This window comes from Salvelinus sp. IW2-2015, linkage group LG2 (genome assembly GCF_002910315.2).
Source record: "Salvelinus sp. IW2-2015 linkage group LG2, ASM291031v2, whole genome shotgun sequence".
In the NCBI taxonomy this organism is placed as follows: Eukaryota; Metazoa; Chordata; class Actinopteri; order Salmoniformes; family Salmonidae; genus Salvelinus; species Salvelinus sp. IW2-2015.
Window position 1 is genome coordinate 1496524 of NC_036839.1, and position 7852 is coordinate 1504375.

The following is a 7852-nucleotide window of genomic DNA, read 5'->3' on the forward strand; positions in this document are numbered from 1 at the left end:
TCCATAACAAAGCCATCACCTACAGAGAGATGAACCTGGAGAAGAGTCCCCTAAGCAAGCTGGTCCTGGGGCTCTGTTCACAAACACAAACACACCCCACAGAGCCTCAGGACAGCAACAAAATTAGACCCAACCAAATCATAAGAAAACAAAAAGATAATGACTTAACACATTGGAAAGATTGAACAATAAAACTGAGCAAACTATAATGCTATTTGGCCCTAAACAGAGAGTACACAGTGGCAGAATACCTGACCACTGTAACTGACCCAAACTTAATGAAAGCTTTGACTATGTACAGACTCAGTGAGCATAGCCTTGCTATTGAGAAAGGCTGCCGTAGGCAGACCTGGCTCTCAAGAGAAGACAGGCTATGTGCACACTGCCCACAAAATGAGGTGGAAACTGAGCTGCACTTCCTAACCTCCTGCCCAATGTATGACCTTATTATAGACACAAATTTCCCTCAGATTACACAGATCCACAAAGAATTTGAAAACAAACCCAATTTTGATAAACACCCATATCTACTGGGTGAAATACCACAGTGTGCCATCACAGCAGCAAGATTTGTGACCTGTTGCCACAAGAAAAGGGCAACCAGTGAAGAACAAACACCTGTATATACACATAATACRACATTTGTAATGTCTTAATTATTTTGGAACTTCTATGAGTGTAATGTTTACTGTTCATTTTTATTGTTTATTTCACCATTGTGTATTATTGCTTTGGCAATGTAAACAAATGTTTCCCATGCCAACAAAGCCCCTTGAATTGATTTGAATTTAATTGAATAGATACAGTAGATATATACAGTGGGGAGAACAAGTATTTGATACACTGCCGATTTTGCAGGTTTTCCTACTTACAAAGCATGTAGAGGTCTGTAATTTTTATCATAGGTACACTTCAACTATGAGAGACGGAATCTAAAACAAAAATCCAGAAAATCACATTGTATGATTTTTAAGTAATTAATTTGCATTTTATTGCTTCATGGCACCTGGCTCAATGCTCAATCTAGCCCGGCCGATACGAGGAGCTGGAATGTACCGCACCGGGCTAAGCACACGTACAGGAGACACCGTGCGCTTTACCGCATAACACGGTGTCTGCCCGTACTTTCGCTCTCCACGGTAAGCTCGAGGAGTTGGCGCAGGTTTCTTACCCGACTTCGCCACACTCCCTTGTAGCCACCCCCCAAGAAATGTTTGGGCTTAACTCTCGGGCTTCCTACCACGTCGTCGTGCTGCCTCCATTCGCCGGTATCCCTCCTCACACTGATCCAGAGAATCCCAGGCGGGCTCCGGCATTCTCCCTGGGTCGATCGCCCACCTGTCGATCTCCTCCCACGTAGTGTAGTCCAGACTCTGCTCCCATGTCCATTCCTCCTTGCGCTGCTCCTGCTGCCGCTGCCTGTTACCACGCTGCTTGGTCCTGGTATGGTGGGTAATTCTGTCACGATCGTCTTTAGGTGAAAGAGAGGACCAAGGCGCAGCGTGATATAAATACATCTTCTATTTATTTGAAGATGAAACGAACACGAACACTAATACAAACTAGACAAAACAACAAACGACCGTGAAGCTACAAAACGAAAGTGCAGACACAAGCAACTAACGTCAAGACATAGACAATTACCCACAACCTACCTAATGCCTATGGCTACCTAAATATGACTCTCAATCAGAGACAACGATAGACAGCTGTCTCTAATTGAGAACCAATCCAGGCAACCATAGACTTACATAAACACCTACACTGAACACAACCCCATSAACTCTACCAAACCCCCCTAGACAATACAAACACCCTAGACTAGACAAAAACACACAAACATCCCCCATGACACACCCTGACCTAACTAAAATAATAAAGAAAACAAAGATAACTAAGGCCAGGGCGTGACACATGTATGTGGAACTTGTTCAGTTTATGTCTCAGTTGTTGAGTCTTGTTATGCTCATACAAATATTTGCACATGTTAAGTTTGCTGAAAATAAACGCAGTTGACAGTGAGAGGACGTTTATTTTTTTGAGTTTTTTTGAGTTTAGATAGATAGAGAGATAGAGGGGGGAGAGAGAGGAGAGCGAGAGGATGCAGAAAGAGAGAGATAGAAGGAAGAGGGGGGAGAGCGGGGAGGGGGTGAAAGCCTCCTTGACAGGAGGGAAGCTCCCGCTCAGCCCAGTCCAAGCTCTTCTCTGTCCTGGCACCCCAATGGTGGTACCAGCTTCCCCCTGAAGCTAGAACAGAGTCCCTGCCCATCTTCTGAAAACATCTGAAACCCTACCTCTTCACAGTATCTTAAATAATCCTCCTTCTCACCTCGACCCCCCTCCAAAAAATGTTTTATATGAATAAAAAAACAGCACTTGCACTTTATTTTAACCATTATTTAACTAGGCAAGTCAGTTAAGTAAAAATTCTTATTTACAATGACGGCCTACCCCAGCCAAACCTTAACCCAGACGATGCTGGGCCAATTGTGTGTCGCCCTATGGGACTCCCAATCACGGCCGGTGGTGATACAGCCTGGAATCAAACCAGGGTCTGTAGTGACACCTCTTGGACTGAGATGCAGTGTCTTAGACCACTGCGCCACTCTACAGGAATGCACTAACTGTAAGTCCCTCTGGAAAAGAGCATCTGCTAAATGACTAAAATGTAAAAGTAAATGAAAGAAGAGGGCGGGAGAGAGAAGAGTAGGAGGGTGGATAAAGAGTAGGGAGAGAAAGACAGAGAGTTCACAGTGGCAGAACACCTGACCACTGTGACTGACCCAAACTTAAGGAAAGCTTTGACTATGTACAGACTCAGTGAGCATAGCCTTGCTATTGAGAAAGTCCGCCGTAGGCAGACCTGGCTCTCAAGAGAAGACAGACTATGTGCACACTGCCCACAAAATGAGGTGGAAACTGAGCTGCACTACCTAACCTCCTGCCAAGTGTATGACCATATTGGAGACACGTATTCCCTCAGATTACACAGATCCACAAAGAATTTGAAAACAAACCCGATTTTGACAAACTCCCATATGTACTGGGTGAAATACCACAGTGTGCCATCACAGCTGCAAGATTTGCGACCTGTTGCCACAAGAAAAGGGCAACCAGTGAAGAACAAACACCATTGTAAATACAACCCATAGTTATGTTTATTTATTTTCCTTTTTGTACTTTAAACATTTGCACATCGTTACAACACTGTATATATACATAATATGACATTTTTCATGTCTTTATTCTTTTGGAAATTTTTTGAGTGTAGTATTTACTGTAAATATTTATTGTTTATTTCACTTTTGTATATTATCTACTTCACTTGCTTTGGCAATGTTAACATATGTTTCCCATGCCAATAAAGCCCCTTGAATTGAATTGAAAGAGACAGAAGGAGGCAAAGAGAGAGAGAGAGGAGAGAGGGAGGGTGGAGCAGGTGAAATAAAGGGGAGGGAGACAGAAGAGAAGGAGGCGGGTAAAGGGAATAGAGAGCGAGAAAGTGAAAACAGACAGACATGAATGCAATTGACTTATGTGTCAACTACTTGATGCATATCGATACGTCAACCTCATCGCAAGCAATGTATTCACTTTGACATCGTGTCTGTGACACCTATCTCTCTGCATCATTATTGTGGCTCTAATCTTTCCCCCATTGAATGCAATGTATTTACTTCGTCTCATGTCCGCGATGCCTATCTCCAGGCATCAATTGTGTGAGGCTAATCTCATGACAGAAGTGTCATGTTCCTTGATGTGTATCTTTATGCAAGAACATACCAGATTGACATTTAAGAATTGTATGGCTGGACATCAAACACAACGCACCATAGAGAGAAAGGTATGCTAAAATGATCAGAGCGAGGAATAAATGTAGGGCAAGAAGACTGTGTCAGTCGGCACATTAGCAAACATTAGAAACAGAGTTATTTTCAATTAGATCGGTTGTCTCCAGAAACGTTTATATTGATGAATGCTTTTGGAGTTATTGTAATTATTACATTTAAATAACAAATTTTTTACTTCTCTCTGGAGAACGGCATTATACTCATCTGCTGTTTTACAAACATTAGCTAGAGTAAAGCTGTGTGTGAATGGTGTGGAAGTCATTTCTAAAGCCAAATGAAGTGGTGTTAGATTACATACATACTAAAGAACTTCTCAGCCAATTCTCAGTGGAAATAAGAAGAATAGAATAGACTTAAAGGCTGATCAATCTATTGCAGATATGGGATTTCCCACAGAGCACTTGATGTGTGTGTGTGTGATCTGCATAGCACGCATGTTAGAGCAAGGTACAAAAAGGGTTTTAGGAAATGTCAGTACAGTTTATAAAATACTATATTCACTGTTTAGTATGCATTTGTATACAATATAAAATAACAGACTCAATCAAAAGTCATATTTTATCTAACAATATTTGATTTACTTACAGGCCTATTCCTTTCCCAATGTATAAGTAACAAACGGGGAAAAACATTATGTATGATTGGGTTCCAGCTATGTAAATACTTGTATTAATATAGCAATACAATTTCTTTCCCAAGAAAATTGAAAAATAGAATTGAAAAAAAATATATATATATATATATATATTATTACATTTTAGTCATTTAGCAGAAGCTTGTATTCATTCGGTTTATATTAAGTGCCCTGCTCAAGGGCACATCAACAGATTTTTCACTTAGTGTGCTTGAGGATTTGAACTTGGTTCAATGCTCTTAACCACTAGGATAACCACTACCACAGTATATAACTCACTGTACACCACTATTAGTCTATTAACAATACTCCATAGGTAATTCCACTGGTAGTTATTCTGGTATGTAATTCCATTTGTGGTATCATATACGAGCAGATCTGTGTCCATACTTTTATTTCTGACGACTTACAACACTGTCGTCCTCTAGTCCAGACGTACAAAATGCACAGACGCCTCTACTCTACAGTTTACCGGTGCCATCTGGTGGGTATGCTATGCACCTGCCACATTGATGTCTAATATCGACTTATATTGATCTACGCTTTATGATTTATGAATTTCCATACATTTCTTTACTGGTGAAAAACATGGTTCATTTAAGTTCAAAATCACAGTAACACTTTATCCTAACTATTTATAAATAGTGTACATACAATCAACAAATAGTTCATTTATTTGTACACATTTATAATCATTACAACTCATGAGCATATATTGTATTGATATTAATTTATAATATATAATAGCACTTATAAGCATGTATAAGCATTTATAGAAATGACTTAACCGTGAAAATGATTTTGATAAAGTGCTACCGACATCCCAAATGTATATGAATGGTGATCCCCTCGTTAAGGAATTGACTGCTTGACTGTCACGGAGGGTTATCTTTACCCGGTGCCATTTATATCCTGGAGCATCCAAGCGACCCGACTGGCTTACTTGGCCCTGGGTCTTCCTCTATGGTGAATGTCAGCCGAGCCCTCCCGCAGATCCCCAACGTTAAAACATTAGAACATGCCTAACAACTGGACCATAGCTCAGAGGAAATGCCAGAATGCCAGCGTGTGCTCATCGCATCACAACCACCCAAATGCAATCTCTCTCTTGTGGTCAWGGACTAATATGGACCAACCACAAGYGTGGATAGAGTTAAAAAGTAGCGGCACACGCATATTTAAATGGTATGGGATACAGGAGACAGTGCTATATGATATGTCAAGATGATATGTCTTTGAAATGGCATGATGTCTGTTTTGAGTTGTTTATTTATTGGCAAATATAAAAGGTTTGTTGTGAATGTACCATTCAGTATATATATACTGTACATTCATTAGTATGTCATTATGTATATACTGTACTGTATGACAATAACCAACTTGAAATCCTAGTCAGAGACATAATGCATTTACTTTTTTGAGGGGGCACTTATGGCAAAACATTTTTTATCTTTGAAGTAATTCCGTATAAATGAAACAATATCTTCCATATTTTCAGCATAATAGTTGTTTCAATGGGCATGACTCCATTTATTCAAGACGCTTAATCTGTGATCAAAAATCGACTCTTTAAATATATTCTCCAGTTAAAAAAAAMWACTTTTCTGTGAAAAGTGATATCCCAAGTATAAATACATTAACGTACACACAATAAAGGGTCAAATAATTGTTGAACAAAATCATGTTTTCAAGGAAAATTCAAGGAATAGGATATTCAAGTAGTTGGTCTGATGAGAATTTGTGATGTCATCGACCTCCCCATTTGATTGAGGAACAAAGGAAGACAAAATAGGGGGCCCACCCGCACACTTGTGCTATGTCATTACATACCTGCACCACCTACTGAGGTATGCCTTTTGTTAAGTTAACCAGGTGTTAAATGAGGTGAAAATGAGTCTGGGGTGCCACTTGAAGTACAGTAGGCTTTACATTCCCTCATCAGTAATAAAAGAAAATGCTATTTTATTTAACCTTTATTTAACCGGGAAAAACCTATATTACAATGGCGACCTGATACTGTTGTGCTTATAATCTATTGGCATGATGCTGACATAACAGTAATGTTGCAGTAATGTTGCTGAAGAGACAAGGAGAATGTATGTATCATCAAATAAACAAAAAATATATTGATGCTGTACAAATGAAACGACCAGCATTGCTCACATTTTGGCATGACATCGAATGTTGAATTGGATATTTGCGAGGAATGGTTCTTAGAGTAACCTGTAGGCTACAGCAGGTGCAATCCTGACACACTTGTCATGTGGATAGTGTTCAGAAATGTGTGAAAGCTAACCATTTCCCTGTCACATGCTACAGTGCCTTGCAAAAGTATTCAACCCTTGGCGTTTTTCCTATTTTGTTGCATTACAACTTGTAATTTAAACATATTTTGGGGGGGATTTCATGTAATGGACATACACAAAATAGTCCAAATTGGTGAAATGAAATGTAAAAAATAACTTGTCTCAAAAAAAGAAAAAAAGAGGAAAAGTGGTGAGTGCATATGTATTCACCCCCGTTTGCTATGAGGTCCCTAAATAAGATCTGGTGCATCCAATTACCTTCAGAAGTCACATAATTAGTTAAACAAAGTCAACCTGTGTGCAATCTAAGTGTCACATGATCTGTCACATGATCTCAGTATATTTACACCTGTTCAGAAAGGTCCCAGAGTCTGCAACACCACTAAGCAAGGGGCACCACCAAGCAAGCGGCATTATTAAGACCAAGGAGTTCTCCAAACAGGTCAGGGACAAAGTTGTGGAGAAGTACAGATCAGGATTGGGTTATAAAAAAATATCAGAAACTTTGAACATCCCACGGAGCACCATTAAATCCATTATTAAAAAATGGAAGGAATATGGCACCACAACAAACCTGCCAAGAAGAGGACCAACACTCACGGACCAGGCAAGGAGGGCATTAATCAGAGAGGCAACAAAGAGACCAAAGACAACCCTGAAGGAGTTGCAAAGCTCCACAGTGAAGATTGGAGTATCTGTCCATAGGACCATTTGAAGCCGTACAGAGCTGGGCTTTACAGAAGAGAGGCCAGAAAAAAAGCCATTGCTTATGGCTGCAAGGTGAATATTGAAAAAACTGGAAAATATGTGCACATTTTCAAACGGCCTCCTAAGAAACTTTTTATTTTACAATATGCATATATTTACTACTGTTGGATAGATAACAGTCTATAGTTTCTAAAAAGGTTTGAATTATTTCTCTAAGTCGAACAGAAATATTTTTACAGCCATTTTCCCAGCCGAATTGAGATTTCCAAAATGCGATGTGTGTCTTTAAGACCTTGTCTATAAAAGGTCATTAGACTTGGGACCGTAGAAACACGTCACACTCCTTCATCAGG